Raw genomic sequence first — 16,802 nt, forward strand, 5'->3', positions numbered from 1 at the left:
GTGTCCAAACTCAGAGAATGTACAATATCAAGTTGTTGCCTTGATGTAAGCTATGACTTTGGATAATAAGGGCATATCAATGTACGTTATTCAATTGTTCCAGATGTGCCTTTCCAGTGGGGGATGTTGGTAGTCTGAAGGCTCTGAGCGAGTGGGGACAGGCGCCATATGGAACTCCCTGTTCAATTTTGCTGAGCACCTGACTTTGCCCAGGAAATAGTCCATTAAAATGTAATTAGTATGTTATTAGTAACATACCAAACAGTTACTAATAATTGTAAGGAGAGAAGAATAGTTTGAAGATCGTCTTGGTTACATATTGCGATGATGTTTCGGGGTCTTTGTGGATGTATTTTTGTGTGTGTTCTGTGTGAATCTGAAATTGGGAAAAATATGTAAGTTAACAAAAGTAACGGATGACTGGCTCTTCTGGGAAGCAATAATCAAAGACATAGGTGGGTGGTCCCCATCCTGTACTTCCGCCTGATGCTCAGGAAAGGTTGGTGAAACCTTCACTGCTTGTTGTTAATCTCTGCCCGGTAACATCTCTAAGAGGTGAACCATGCCAGAAGGGCCTGACTCTTGGAAGGAAGCACCGCACCTTGACTGGTAACACCTGGCTGGATCAAGAACTCCAAACACAACGGGGCCTCTGAGAAACAAAGTCTTAGGAAAGACCCTCTGTATGTGTGAACAGGTGTTCGGGCGACCATGGGAAGGGTCACTGGAGGAAGCCCCCACCTGGGCCAGAACTAACAGGGAAGGACTTCCTTAGAAGCCACCAGATACCATAGGCACGGCACAGTGAGGCCTTTTGAGTCAGGACAGAAGCCCACTGGCCCTTTCCCCCTTCCAGTAATTGCAATATTTTCTAAAACGTGGCCATGCGTTGGGCTTCCACTGGGGAATCTGGTGTCACAGTCAAACACTGCACCTCAGATGTCGTTTAGGCTTTTTACCCATAGTTTCCATGTGTACAAAATGGAGGCAACAGCATCTGTCCTTCAGGATCCGTGTACGGATTGCCTGGCATAATGAGGGTGCTTAGCTGATGAATGGATTAAAGTATGTCTTCAAGCAGTGACCACCCATAGGCTGAACTGAAGGGATTTCTGGGTGAGGATGTGTTGAGGATAAAGGGGGGCAAAGAAAGGAAGGATGGACATGCCTTCCATGCAGGAAACAGGGCCTTTTGGACCTCCTGGTTCTCTGTACAAACACCTGTACATGTTTCAAATAGCACAAGACAAATATAGAAATATTCCCAAGGGTGAAAAATAGGCTCTTCAGGTACCAAACAAAGAAGGAATTGAAGGAGCTATGATGGTCCTCTGGTGTGGCAGGCTAGGGGTGTGTTATCCTGGGAGAGCCCCCAATGGCTAAGATCATTCAGAGATGAAAGAGGAAACCTGGGGCCTTTGAGGATTTAGTAAATAACTCTTCTTCTTTTATCTACAGTGAATCTTAAAAAAAAAAAAAGCAACATTGCCTAACTCCCACTAAGGCCTTTGAGCATCCCTAAGTAATCTGGGCAGCTGCTGATTTCTATGTTTTCACCAGCAAACTTCAGCCCAGGACTTACTTGATTAACACTAGAATGGGATGTAAAACCCCTCATGTCCCTCTCTGCAATTTCAAATTCTCATGAAATAATCATTCAAGTGTGAGAATCTGTATGCCTATGGTCACTCATAGCAACATTGTTGAGAATGGTGAAAAACGGGAAACACCAACACGTCCGCTAATGGGAAACTGGTTAAATGCATCCTATTGTGCTGTTATTAAGGTATTGCCTGTCAGCTCCAAATTCATGCTTCATTGCCTGCTCTATGACAATGGACCTGGACCTATGAAACAGTTTTCCTTTGCCAGAAGCAGGGATGTCCAGCACTGTCAGCAGAGGGTACTATTCTCCTCCCATTCCAGGGGTGGCTTGCTCACCAAGCTCCTGGAGAGCTCACTGCTTACTCCAGTGTCTGGACCCAAGCGGTTTTTTTTCTGCTGCCTGAGGGGCTTCTGCTGTTTCCACCTCTCAACCCTGACCACATTAGGGTAGCCAGGAGCCCCAGATTGCGTGGGCCTGTGTTGCAAGGAATCTCTGCCCTTCTTTGGTGGTCAGGCTAGCCTTTTCTAATCATGTGCCAGGATCTCAGGCTGAACGGAATCTGAATGTCCAGGCTGCCAGGTAAAGATAAACTGCTTCAGCCGCTAAGGACAATCAGGATTCATCAGATGATACTGACAAATCCAACTGCTGACTTTCTATTTTTACTTTAGCTCCAATTTTACTGTGTTCAGACATCTCCTAGGAATCTCATAAAAGGTACATTCTGGTTCAGTAGCTCTGAGGTGGGGCTGAAATTCTGCATTTCTATAAAGTTCTGAGGTGATGTGGAAGCTGCTGGTCCACATACCATCCTTAGAGAAGTGAGGAGTTAGCTTAGCTTTGAGCTCATTTCTGTAATATAATCTTTTCTTTCCTTTTTTTTTTCTAACAGAACCTGCTGCTGAAAGCCACCACCTGAGTGCAGAATTCCATCAGGAACAGATGAATGCCAAGTTCCCTTTGTTAGTATATGAGGAAAGAAATCAGAACGCTCTAGATTAACAACCATCCCCAGCTGATGATGACCTTTGCCACTAAGTACACTAAAACAAGAGAAAATTATTTTCAACATCATATACCTAAGCCCTCTTCCCCTTAACCCACACATGTTCTTCTGAACCACAGATCAGCAGTCATCGAAGTGTATCTGTGAATATGCTCCCATCAGTTTGGGTTTTATCAAAGTATGATCCAGTTTGTTTCTCTGTAAAAGGCAGAGGGGTCAGAAATATTGTCCCATTGGTGTCATATTGACATGAGGTGCAAATGAACGGAATCACTGTTCCTCTGACATGGAATTTGCCTTATTATCTCCCAAAGCCTAGACTCACAATTGATAATACAAATAATTAAAATGTTCACATTCAGATGCAACGCCTTTATCTTTCAATTTTGTATTTGATCCTTAGGAAACAACCATTAAGTAGCAAATTATCTTCCTCAGTTCTTTTATTTTTAGTATGTTTTTTATATATTTTTTAAATACTATGAGGTTACAATATGAGGTTACATTGTTCCCATTTCAGGGTAAATTTCCTGAAGAACTTTGTTGAAGAGCCCCTCAAAGGGTGTGTTATACACCACGACAATGTGAACATTAAGTGAGATCCTGCCTCACGCTCTCCCTCCTTCTGCCAAATGCCCACACCTTGCTTCCCTCTACTTCTGAACTGGACTATATTAGTCTTTTATTAAACTCTACATCATTTACGTTTACCTGGATGAAGTTGAAATACATTCTTCTTAGTAAAGTGTTGCAAGAATGGAAAAATAAATATCCAATGTACACCATACATTGCATCCTAGTGTGCCAGTTATTAAGGTCATAAGAAATCAATATATCAACAATTACATGCTCATAAGAACCATTTCTGATATGTAATCTAATCATAAGACTAGTCAGTGCTATGTCAACATTAATCCAAACTTAGCATAAACATAGTAAAGCATTCACCACACAATATGACATTGGGAGGTTCTAAGTACATCACCTTGCCCCACTACAGCCTCAGTACGTGAGCAGGCCCTCATGCAATATCTTTTAGTGATATGGACCAAGACACAGCTCCCCTTCAGGGCTGTTCTGACTACAAGCACTTTTCATGTGTATGCACACGATGTCTGCCTCCTGCTTGCACAAGTCTTTAAAATGGGAGACTCTGTCCTACTCACATGGCAGGCTTCAGCTCAGTGCCTGACAGGAATGCATAGTGGTAAAGACTGTGGAATCCAGCAGCACCTGTGGCTCAAAGGAGTAGGGCACCGGTCCCGTATACCAGATGTGGTGGGTTTAAACACAGCCCCGGCCACAAACTGCAAAAAAAAAAAAGAATGTGGACTCCATCCAGACTCCCCACCTTCATAGGCCCAGCTCTCACTCTTACTGAGGCATTCATCTTACTGAAACATGGCACTGTAAAGGCATCTATACTTCAGTGGATTGTTATAAAGATTAAATGACCAGATAGAAAATGCTGGCAACTAAGATGTGCTGTATAAGACTCAGACATGATTATCAGCAGATATGTAAAATAATTAGTCTTTCAGAAACAAGAAGAGGATCACATTCATCAGATTATATAATATTCGTTTCTCAGATTATCTTGTGTTTATGGATTTATTGTATTTTCATTATTTACACACACCAATCGATACGTCATGCATGTAAAAAATTCATTCATCAGAACAAGGATTCATCGTTCCAGGATTGGTCACTTTCCAAACACTGAAGATGAATCTGGAAAGAAGAGAAAGAAGGTATCCACAAATGAATTTGGTATGACTTCCAGCCTGAAGGAGGAGAAATAAGGACGAAGAATTCTACTGCAGTGCAGAAGAGGCAAACCAAAACATGTGCATGCTGATCATCACCTGTGAGGGCTTCTGTTTGTAACCTGCCCAGCATCTACTCCTATCAGCTGGTATTGGAAGCCTTATTTCATCAGGGAACGTCCACTATGCTCAGTCCCAACGCTTCACAGGGGCTGACCTCAATTAGATTCATCTGGGCTGGTGACTGGACCTGGCTGATCTGAGAATTCAATCCCTCCACAACAGCATCTGGTTCAAGAGCGTACATGTGCCCAAGACAGGGCAAAGTTTCAATTTGGAGACTTCTATGCACATGTTGAAAGTAAAATCCTTCCATTACTTGATGACATTACAACTGTAAGGCTTTAAATATGCAGTGGAGCCATCCCTGGAGGGAAACTGGCCAAAGAGAAGTCAATACAACAGAACATAAATCAAAGAGATTGGGGTGGAGGAGAGAATAGAGATTGGGTTCTTACATGGTTTACCTTGATCTAGCTATGCCTGATTGACCGGTGGACTTTGTTTCCCCTGAGCCACTGAAGTACTTTGTTTTACTTATTCCAAATGGGTTTCTGCTGTTCTAAACTTGAAGAATGCAAATAAATAAAAAATGAAAAAGTTCTAAATCGCAAACTATTTTATTCAGCCTTGATTAACATTACTCAAAAGTGCTTAAAAACAAAACAAAGCAAAACCCCAAACCACAACACCATCCATCAGTATCGTATTTCAACACGACAGTACAAACAAAACCAGTAGAAGAAGCTCTCAAGGGCAAAAGCTTTAACGACTTAAGCAACAAAAATGGAGTATAGAATTATAACTCATAACATAAGCTAAAAATCTTTGAGTCCATAGATATTTACTACATAGATAAATTAATAAGTGGGGGAGAAGAGAGAAATCTTTCATTTTCAATAAATGGTGTAGATATTGTACCCTAATACTCGGGACCACAACGCCCCATTTCATAAGTGTGGGCTTGACATACTGACTTCCTTCCAATGAGCACATGATGGAAGAGGGAACAAAGAATAGCTTGACATTGGAGAAATCACACAAACACTATGGCAGCCAGATGAGCAAGGTCCATGTCAAGAGTCATAGATCATGTTGACAGTATGTATCCTGATACAATGTGATGAAAGTGGCACTTTCTATCTGTGATCTTCCTCCCACAAATGGATACTTAATGATGTTATCAATATTGGTTTGTTAATTAAAACAAATGTACCATAAAAGTTGTTAATGTAAGGATTACATGACATCTGTGCAGGGGGTATTTGAAAACTCTACATTATCTGCTGAACTGCTCTGTAAATATCAAACTGTTCCAAAAGGAAAAGTCTGTTAATACTGTAATTCCATGTACAATACCATCAAAAATACTAAATACGTAGGATGAAGTTTGAAAAAAGTTGTGTAAGACCTGGACACTGATAAGATATTACTTATTAACACTTGCAAAAAGTGAAAAATTTAACGTAATTTTTACAAACAATAAATAGACACACTGAGACAAAAACAAAACCAATGATTTCTGCTTCATTTAGGCAGTTTGCAAGTAAGTCATGTCCAAAGACATCAGAATTGCATTTCAAGCATCCAAATGAAATAGTGGGACGTAGAGAGAATATTGATCTATGTATGGTTAACTTGTGTTCATTCACAGTTCATTGAATAAATTTTTTTTTTTTTGCAGTTTTTGGCCGGGGCTGGGTTTGAACCCACCACCTTGGGCATATGGGGCCGGTGCCCTACCCCTTTGAGGTACAGGCACCACCCTCTTTTTATTAATTTTAATTAAAATCATAACTATACATTTATGTCATGATTTGATATACAATGTGGAATGCTTAAATTAAACTGATTAAGATCACCATTACCTCATTTACTTGTTTTTTTGTTTGTTTGTTTGTTTGTTTATTTATTTGTTGGGGGGGAGTTAAGACATTTAAAATACACTCTTAGTTAATTTGAAATATACCCTTGCATTGTGCACATTAGGTGAGATCCCACCAAATGCCCTCCCTCCTCTGGCCAATTGCCCTCCCTCCTTCCCCTCCCTTATCCCTCCTCTCTCCTCCCCTTCACTAGACTATATTTGTCTTTTATCACACATATGAGTCTGTAAGTGTTTATACATTGGTTTCATAATAGTACTGAGTACACTGGACACATTTTTTTCCATTCTGGAGATACTTTACTAAGACGAATGTGTTACACTTCCATCCAGGTAAACAAAAAATGTAAACTCTCCATCTTTTTATGGATGAATAGTATTCCATAGTATAAATATACCACAATTTGTTCATCCACATGTGGGTTGATGAGCATTTGGGTTGCTTTCATCACTTGGCAATTAAGAATTGGGCTGGAATAAACATTCTGGTGCAAATATCTTTGTGGTAAAATGATTTCTGTTTCAGGGATCGTCAAACTTTTTAAAGAGGGGACCAGTTCACTGTCCCTTTCAACCACAATCTACACTTTAGAGACTATCCACTTACAAATACTAGTCACCACAAGATATCTGCATTTACAAAAACAAAACACATGCCTATATAAAAACAACCACTAGACCAGTGATTGTCAACCTGTTGACCATGGCACACAGGTGTGCCGTGAGAGGATCTGGATCTTAGGTGTGCCATGATAGTTTTTAAATTTCATTATTTTCAAAAGAAGTTCAAAGCACAATTTTTTTTTACTCTTTTTTTGATCAACATAATTTACGTGTGCCACAAAAGTTTAAATATAGATTCATGTGCACCACGAGATAAAGAAGGTTGAAAAACACTGCTCTAAACAAATATCCACTTCTGCCCTCACAGAACTAATTCCAGAGCCCACTATTCACACTGCCCCCTTTTCATCAAGAAATGTTTAAGACAGTCAATGACTGGGATTCGTGGACCACAACAGAGAGAAAAGGACAGCAAACTCCAGTTAGAACAATACATCCCTCTATCTTCTTAATTAACTGAGACTGTAACAATGACTCAAAAGATAGACATTCTACCCTTCCATCAAGATAAAAATGTATAAAGTTATTTAATTCACCTAATAATAAATATATCAAATTTTATTTAACACTTGAGGTCCCTACACTATTACACATCTTGCACCTTTCATAAACCATATACAAAAACGTACAACACTCACCAGACACACCTAATAAATATACTCAAAAACTACATCTCCCCAACACCTGCCATAGTCATAGACACCCCTTCATTTCTACCAAATATGTCTTCTTAACCATTTTATAATGCCTGCTATGACTATTAGTCTTAATATTCAGATTAGCCACTTGGCCTGTACAAAAGACTCAAATACTACTTCTCAATTTCAAACTCCAACACAATTAAACCCCAAACCATAAAAGATAGCACAAAATTCAATGATCTGTGTGTAAAACTAATTCATGCACGACAGATATTTTGTGTTCAGATAGCAACTAATCATCAGGGGAAAACAACAAACCAAACACAAGATTCGACAAGTCAATTTTTCGTAATAACCTTCAGAAAACTAGTTCTTGCACATGAACACATCACAAGAAGGTAATCTTACTTTGATTACTCAAGAAAGCTCTGATTTAGAGGAAATAGGAATAAACTGAATATATGTAGCATTCTTACCTGAAAGACATTCTTTCTGCTTGATTTTTCCTTGGCCCATTCTATATGTGCCCCATACAAATCCACACTTTCTGCTTTGTGCCCAGTTTTCTGTAAACCAAAATGAAATAAGATTAAAAAGCATATAACATTGTAGATACATTTCAAAGAAAATAGGTTTTATTGAGTTAGTAGCTATACATAGTTATAATATAAAGCCTTGCTCCAATCTCCTGGAAACCTAATTTGAAGGAATTTTTCATTTGAGACTTTATAATTTTTTTTTTTTTTTTTTTTTTTGCCGTTTTTGTGGCCAGGGCTGGGTTTGAACCCACCACCTCTGGTATATGGGGCCGGCGCCCTACTCCTTTGAGCCACAGGCGCTGCCTGAGACTTTATAATTTTTACCATATAAAATTAGAAGTCTATTTTTTAAATTATATCACTCATTATAGATAATATAAAAAAATAATATTTAAAATGTTGACATTTTGAAATAGTGTTTTTAGTAATTATTTAAAAAAGTTTAAAATCTGCTACTCAATAATGTGGAATATTGCTATTCAATTGATAACATAAAACCATTGTAAGTCACAAATTATTACACTTTAAAGGAAAAGAAAAATTAATAAATCATACTATAATGCGAAAAATTGTTAATTTTTAGTTTTGTGACTTTAGAAACGTTATTTAGAGCCTTGTTACATACATCATCTGAGAAGTGAGCAGGCAGATTAATTAATCTCAAAGACTCCTTTTAGGTTTGTGTTTCCTATATTAACAAACTCAGTAAATACTGTATTTATTGTACCAACTATGCCTTCTGGAAATTCACAATTTAGATATTAAGATTATACATGTAAGTATATGTATAATTTTATTTAATAAATGTAATACATACGAAATAGATTATAATGTATAGTTTCTTTATCATTACCCAATTACAGTGTAGATGTTAGTTAAAATTTGTTTTTATTTTGATAATTCATAATAATAAATTTATAGGAATATCATTTATATTTGCTGCTTCTTATTTTCATTTGATACAAGTGAGTCACACATATAATTTTAAATTTTCATAACTCCAATTATTAAACATTTTTAGTAACTAAAATTTATTAAAGAAAAACCATTACTTTATCAGTTTTAATATACATAGCCTATAATAGTTTTTTGGGCAATGTTTTCAACATGAACGTGAGCATAATACATAAAATAATAATATAATGGTAAAAATATTGAAAGATATTATCTGTCACATATGTTGCCTCATAACTATTTTGTCTAATTCTATGAGCTTAATAGAAATACTATTTGTCTGAAGCCACATCTCTGGAATTTTAAAAAATAAGTTGTGAGGGCTTTTGGGGGGGGACGACTGTATAATTTTTGTTCAAAACATTGTACAAGCCAAGCATAAGTTTCCTGCAGGATAAATTCAGTTGACAGGATAAAAGTTATAATATACCTGCCTTTCCCTTTTTTATTTAATAGTGACTTCATAAGAAATTCCTCAAGATTTGCCATCACCTTTAAATACCTCATATTTTGATCCATGAAAGTGTTTAATGATTTACCCACACTTTGCCAGCCAGGCGATTACTATTGTGGAAAATCTCAAAGTATGATTATGGTGTTCATTGTTAGGTGATTTGTGATGCAGGAAAATTAAAAACGACATCCTTCCTATAGAGTTAATTAAATTAGGTGATACTCAGAACCAACAAAAATAATCACTAATAATAACAAAGGGATTATCTTTTCTATATAATACAGTCTTATATGTAGTATTATATATATATTTTATATAACAAGCACTTTTTATGTGTCAAACCCTTCCTTAAGTTCTTTACAACTATTATTAATAATTCATTTAAATCTTACAGCAGCTTTATGAAGTAGGTATTCTTATTATTACCATATTTCAGGTAAGAAAGTGTGTCAAATGATTCGTTAAATTTCCTCAAGATAACAGAGCTAGAAATTGAGGGGCCAGGATTTAGATGCCGGCAGTGTCGCTCAGAGCCTATTCTTCACCACTACGCAGGGCTTGAAATTTGCCTATACGCTGTGCTCAGACTCATGCTTAAACATGTATGAATTTGGGGAAAGTTATGGCTTGCACACTAGACTCTAGGACAGGCATAGTGATCTTGCTTTTGTCCTTTTCTGTTAAACTTGATCTCGCAGTAGGTCCTTTGCCCTACCTTTTTGCCTAGAATATTTCCTGATCTTCACATGGCCAGTTCCCTCTTATCCATTAGGTCCCAGTTAAATGTCACCTTGTTAGAGGTGTTTTCTGATTGTCTTGTATAAAAGAGTTGTGCTTCAGTGCTCCTGGTTACTCTCTGGCTCACTACTTATTTTAATTTCGCTGCAGCCCTCCTCCCGACAGAAATTAACATATATATTTTTATATGCTGACCGTCTGTGTCCTACCCCCGCTCCATTTGAATTAAGCTCCCTGAGCTTGGGCCTTGTTTGCCTTTCCCTCCACTGTTTTTCCCAATGTGTGGAAGATTGCCTGGCCCATAGTTGTTGTTCAATGAGTATTTGCTGAATTAATGAATGAAGGAAAAATACCAAAATGCAACTATCATTTGTGATTTGGAAGGGAGACTTGGGTATCTTAAAATTCCAATTTTACAAAAATTAAGATTTGTATTTTTTTCCCAATGGGTATGAAGTCTTTGGTTTGTGATTTAGAAGTGACTAACGGTTTAATGGACTCATATTTAGATAGAATGTGGGATGTCACGGATCATTCACTGAGCAATTATTGTACACCTGCTGTGTATCAATGTGGGAGTCACTTTGCTGGGCACTGGGCCTCCAGGTTAAAGGAAAATATTGGCTCTTCTTTATGGATCCCATATTAGCCTCAGTATCTGTAATATTACCTATAGACTCCATAGGATACAGAGGAAACCTGTGGGTAAAAAGCATTCTAAGCTTTCCACAGTCTTATCATACTCTAGTGATGTCAATCTCGAAAATGTTCTTGTCAGCATCATGGACTAAATCACATGGCAGCTGGCTCAGGTTTCTTGCCCTCGGAACTCTCTCAATAATCTCATGGCATCATCCACCTGAGCACTTTCTCCACATCGCCCTGTCTCTTCCATTCCTCCTGATCTCATCCCTTCACTTCCTCTCCACTTCAGAAGTCTTTGTGCTGCTTCTCACTCCAAAATCCCACTTCCAGAGCCTTCCTCACTGCCACTCTGTTGTCATGTGTGATTCTGAAGTTATTGAAATCGTCCACTTTTGTGCAGTCTCCCAGCCTCTCAAGCCCCTCTTGAGTTCACTTCTTTTGTGACCAGCAGTGGTCCCTGATTCAACAGTCAGCAACTCCCTCCACTGATACCCTTCTCATCTGCTTGTCCCTCTGTGATCTTTCTCATACCACCGAATACTGGACTAACAAGACCTCCTTCGGCTGGGTCTTCGACTTTGCTGGGTAAACTTTTGATGTGTTTCTGGTCCCTTTCTCTTCTTCCTCATGACACCTCTTTTCCAAAGCTTTGGGCCTCATTAGTCTGCCCCATCCAGTGATTTACTCCTACTTCACAGGCATCATGGAGTTTTTGTGCTGGAAACTTCGCAAATTTTCACACTTTTCATATTTAGTTTGTATAATTAAAATAAAAAAATATATAAACTTTAATGACAGCTTCCTATCTTGCTCTATGAACACTTTATATTGATATCTCATTTATCCCTTAAAACAATCTGATAAAAATATTACTATTGCCTTCAACTTACACATGAACAATCTCAAACAGGTAGTGACCAGGTGCCTTATGTAAGATCACACACTCAGGATGTGCCCCACCTGAGATATGAACTCACTTTTATCTGACTCCAAGTTCCAAGTCCTTGATCACAACAGAATACATGGCCTCCCCACCATACCTCTATCTTCCTCCTACTAGTTTATTTACCTAAAAATCAATGCCTTTTTTAGGTCCAAGAACAAGTATTCACATATTTTACTTTTTCTCTATAAGTGTCAACATTTCTCACTTTCCCTCTGGCTTCCAAATTCCAGGCCTGGATCTGTGACTCTTACCTAATGAACTTGCTTGCCTGGATATGACAAGTTGCTGCTACCAGTATCAACATTACCTGGCCCATCAGTGCCACATGGTCCATAAATGACCCACAAGGCATGCCCTGTCTTGCCCCAAAGGGAGCTCAAAGCTTATACCTCTCTAGTTCCTAATTTTATCCAATCTTGTGTCTTATTTTCTGAGCTGTCCCTTTCTCCTACTCTCAAATGGATTATATCATTTAGCTTGTAACTATGCTCAATTCAATTCTTTGTACCAAAAAAAAAAAAAAAAAGGAAAAGCAAGCATCAGCTCCACAACCTGACTTTTTCTTGGTCTTACCTATTTCCCTTTCATTATTGCCAGATTCTTCCTTGTTTTGCATTCACATTCTGTCTGATCATGTTCCATTCTCTCCTAACCACTGACATCTGACTTTTCTAAAAGGTCTTGACCATTCAGATCAACACAATCTGGTGCCGCTCTCATTCCCTCACACTCTCTCAGGCAACATGGCGGGTGTGGAGGAGGCAGCGGCCTCGGGAGCCACCTGAATGGTGACTTGGATGCAGATGACAGGGAGGAGGAAGCTGCCTCTATGGCTGAAGAAGCAGCCAAGAAAAAAAGATGGAAGAAGAAGAAGAGTAAAGGGGCTGCTGCAGTAGGGCAACAAGAACCTGATAAAGAATCAGGAGCCTCAGTGGATGAGGTAGCAAGAAATTGGAAAAACAAGCATTGGAAGAAAAAAAGAAAGAGATGATGATGATGAAGATGGAGATGGTGATGGGGATGGAGCAACTGGAAAGAAGAAGAAAGAAGAAGAAGAAGGAGGAGGAGGAGGAGGAGGAGGAAGAAGAAGAAGAAGAAGAAGAAGAAGAAGAAGAAGAAGAAGAAGAAGAAGAAGAAGAAGAAGAAGAAGAAGAAGAAGAAAAGAAAAGAAAAGAAAAGAAAAGAAAAGAAAAGAAAAGAAAAGAAAAGAAAAGAAAAGAAAAGAAAAGAAAAGAAAGGAAGGAAGGAAGGAAGGAAGGAAGGAAGGAAGGAAGGAAGGAGAGATCAAAAGTTCAAACAGACCCTCAGTTCCAATATGTGACCTGTATCCCAATGGTGTATTTCCCAAAGGACAAGAGTGAGAATATCCACCCACACAAGATGGGCAAACAGCTGCTTGGAGAACTACAAGTGAAGAAAAGAAAGCCTTAGATCAGGCCAGTGAAGAGATTTGGAATGATTTTCGAGAAGCTGCAGAAGCACATCGACAAGTTAGAAAATATGTTATGAGTTGGATCCAGCCTGGGATGACAATGATAGAAATCTGTGAAAAGTTAGAAGACTGTTTACGCAAATTGATAAAAGAGAATGGATTAAATGCAGGCCTGGCATTTCCTACTGGGTGTTCTCTCAATAATTGTGCTGCCCATTATACTCCCAATGCTGGTGACACAACAGTATTACAGTATAATGACATCTGTAAGATAGATTTTGGAACATGCATAAGTGGTAGGATTATTGACTGTGCTTTTACTGTCACTTTTAATCCCAAATATGATACATTATTAAAAACTGTAAAGGATGCTAGTAATACTGCAATAAAGTGTGCTGGAATTGATGTTCGTCTATGTGAACATCATAGACGTTGGGGAGGCCATCTAAGAAGTTATGGAATCCTATGAAGTTGAAATAGATGGGAAGACATAACAAGTGAAACCAATCCGTAATCTGAATGGACATTCAATTGGGCAGTATAGAATACATGCTGGGAAAACAGTGCCCATGGTGAAAGGAGAGGCAACAAGAATGGAAGAAGGAAAAGTGTATGCAATATGAACCCTTTGGTAGTACAGGAAAAGGTGTTGTTCATGATGACATGGAATGTTCACATTACGTGAAAAATTTTGATGTTGGACATGTGCCGATAAGGCTTCGGCACCCTTGCCTTCTGCCGCAGATGGCTTGATCGCTTAGGAGAAAGTAAATATTTAATGGCTCTGAAGAATCTGTGTGACTCGGGCATTGTAGATCCATATCCACCATTATGTGACATTAAAGGATCATGTACAGCACAGTTTGAACATACCATACCGTTGCGTCCAACATGCAAAGAAGTTGTCAGCAGAGGAGATGACTATTAAACTTAGTCCAAAGCCACCTCAACATCTTTATTTTCTAAGCTTTGTTGGAATACATTATACTAGAATTAATTTGCAACATGTTGTCTGTTTTAACCGTGGACCTTTGTAATACATTTTATTCATGTTAAAAAAGAAGGAATTTGATCAAAGGCAAACGGTCTAATTAACCAAGGAAAAAGCTTTCAGGACTTTTCAAATGTTAACTGTTTTAGTTTCTCCTGTCTAGGAAATGCTATAAAGCTTAAATTAGTTAGGAATGACTTAAACATTTTGTTTTGAACATCTAAGGGATGCTTTTTGGATGTTTATATTGCCATATTCTTACTTGAATGCTTTGAATGACTACATCCAATTCTGCATCGATACTCTCTGGTATTGCTTTTTAACCTTCCTGGAATCCATTTTCTAAAAAAAATAAAGACATTTTCAGATCTGACAAAACAAACAAACAAACAAACAAAAAAACAATCTGGTGCCCTTCTTTCCCATCAGCATCTTACCTGAACTCTGTATTCTGAACTCTGTATCGTTAGCTTCTGTCGACCTTTTTCCTTAAAACCCTCTTGTTCCTGAGCTGTAAAAATACCATATTTTCTTTCCAAATTCTTTCACTTTTTATGTCTCTTTGGGCAGGGCATGGTGGCTCATGCCTGTAATCCTAGCACTCAGGGAGGCTGAGGCGGGTGAATCACCTGAGCTGATGAGTTTGAGACCAAATTCTTTCTCTTTTTATACTCTTCCTTCTTTTTTCTTTCACTGACTTCTCTTCCTTTCCCCACTTCCTAATTGTTGGTAAGCCCTGGCATATTCTTCTAGGCCCTTGTTATCTCTCCCAGCTCACTGCTTCCAGGGGGTGTCAGTCATGTTCCCAGTCCTGTACCATCACCTGTCATTTGCTGACTCCTCGGGGGGTTACTCTGGCCCACAGCTTATTCCACATGCCAGAACTGTTTTTTCTTTCTTTTTTATTGTTGGGGATTCATTGAGGATACAATAAGCCAGATTACACTGATTGATTTTGTTAGGTAAAGTCCCTCTTGCAATCATGTCTTGCCCCCAGAAAGTGTGGCACACACCAAGGCCCCACCCCCCTCCCTCCGTCCCTCTCTCAGGCCTTTTCTACGCCGTCACTAGAGGATAGCACAGACTCTTCAGTGGAATCATTGTGTTCACAGACTTGGCCCCTTTTCTTTATGGCTTGTCTTCAAAAATAATCACTAATAATTTCACCTGAAAATTTTTTAACCCTTCGCCCTTTCTCTTGCCATCCAAAATCAAAAGGCACAGCAGCCCCAATTCCAGAATTAGCTTCATCTTCTCTATCTCATGATCATAACCTCAATTGAGTTTTTATTTTCTCCCACCTAAATTATTCTAGCTCTTGCCTTTGTGACCAATAAAAATCTTTTCAGTTCATTCTTCACTTTTTTGACTTTTTTTCCCCCCTAAATTACAAACCTCACATTATTTTCCTGGAAAGCATATTATTGACAGGATAATGTTCAAATCTATCAGTGAGGTACATACAGGCTGCTTTGTATCCTCTCCTCCCCATCCTTCTTGTTTTCATTCCTTTTCCAATTATTCTCCTCATTAGTCCACATTAGCTATAGCCATGGCAGCAACCAAATACAACACGTTTCCACAATTATATACTTTTGGGATGTGAACATGCATTCATTCTTTTCACCCAGAATACATTTATCTCCCTCTTCAACCCAGCCTGCTTGCCTGCTCATTTTCACAATGCAACTCCAAGAAGGTCTCCACAGGTTCTCCTTATTGTTGGGCAAGTCACTCCTTTCCCTTTCTCCTACTTCAAAACATACTCGTTTGCAACCCTCTGTGTTATTCACAGAGTGAATTGTAACCATTTGGGGGGGCTGACTCTTCCCTCCAGCTATGCAGTCAGATAACTGGGTTCGTCTTACATTTATTTTTTCAAAATCTAGCCAAGTGGCCCACAGTAAGTGTTCAACAGATACTATTGAAACAATTGATGAACTGCATGGAGAATTATAATGAAAAATATCTGGGTTAGTCCAATATGTTAACAAAAACAAATAATACATCTCAGAATGAGATTTACAAAGTGGGAAATGCATAGGAAGTTAAAGCACAATGTTTCCATTTACACTGATTGTAGGCAAGAACTGAAGCAAATAAAGATTTGGTGTGGATTCATAAGTATCAAAGATAAATGTAAATTTATTTGAGTAAGATTAAAACCAACAAATACATTTAACCTCAGAGGAGAAAATTGAGACAAGTAGAGAGAGGACTGTGTAAAAATTGTACTGATCAGTAGTTCATATTCACAAAGCTACAGCAGAAAGGCCTAGGAATTATTAGAAGGGAAAATTTTCAGCATTTCAGTGTTAAGCACTGGAATAAGTAGTTCAGAAAAGTTGTAGAATTTATTTGGAAGATGATCAAGATTTTATTCAAGAAGCCTGAAATTAAAGACTCCTTTAATAGAAAACGTATTTCTGATTCTACAGCTATAAAACATAAGAAAAAAGTCTGTTAATAAACTGCATGATGCCAATGGATCATATTGTACATCATTATAAAAATA

The 16,802-nt window shown here is 38.4% G+C and overlaps 1 long non-coding RNA gene and 1 pseudogene across 2 annotated transcripts in view; one reads left to right on the forward strand and one right to left on the reverse strand.

Moving 5' to 3' along the window:
• Positions 1-8,070: 8,070 nt before the first annotated feature.
• Positions 8,071-16,802, reverse strand: part of LOC128579619 (uncharacterized) — a 44,345-nt gene continuing 35,613 nt past the window's right edge. For both annotated transcript variants that reach the window (XR_008378224.1, XR_008378223.1), the window contains one exon: positions 8,071-8,154. This is a non-coding gene — a long non-coding RNA (uncharacterized LOC128579619). The remainder of the gene's footprint in view (positions 8,155-16,802) is intronic.
• LOC128579618 (methionine aminopeptidase 2-like) lies at positions 12,608-14,268 on the forward strand (annotated as a pseudogene).

The sequence above is a fragment of the Nycticebus coucang genome, unplaced genomic scaffold (genome assembly GCF_027406575.1).
Source record: "Nycticebus coucang isolate mNycCou1 unplaced genomic scaffold, mNycCou1.pri scaffold_88, whole genome shotgun sequence".
In the NCBI taxonomy this organism is placed as follows: domain Eukaryota; kingdom Metazoa; phylum Chordata; class Mammalia; order Primates; family Lorisidae; genus Nycticebus; species Nycticebus coucang.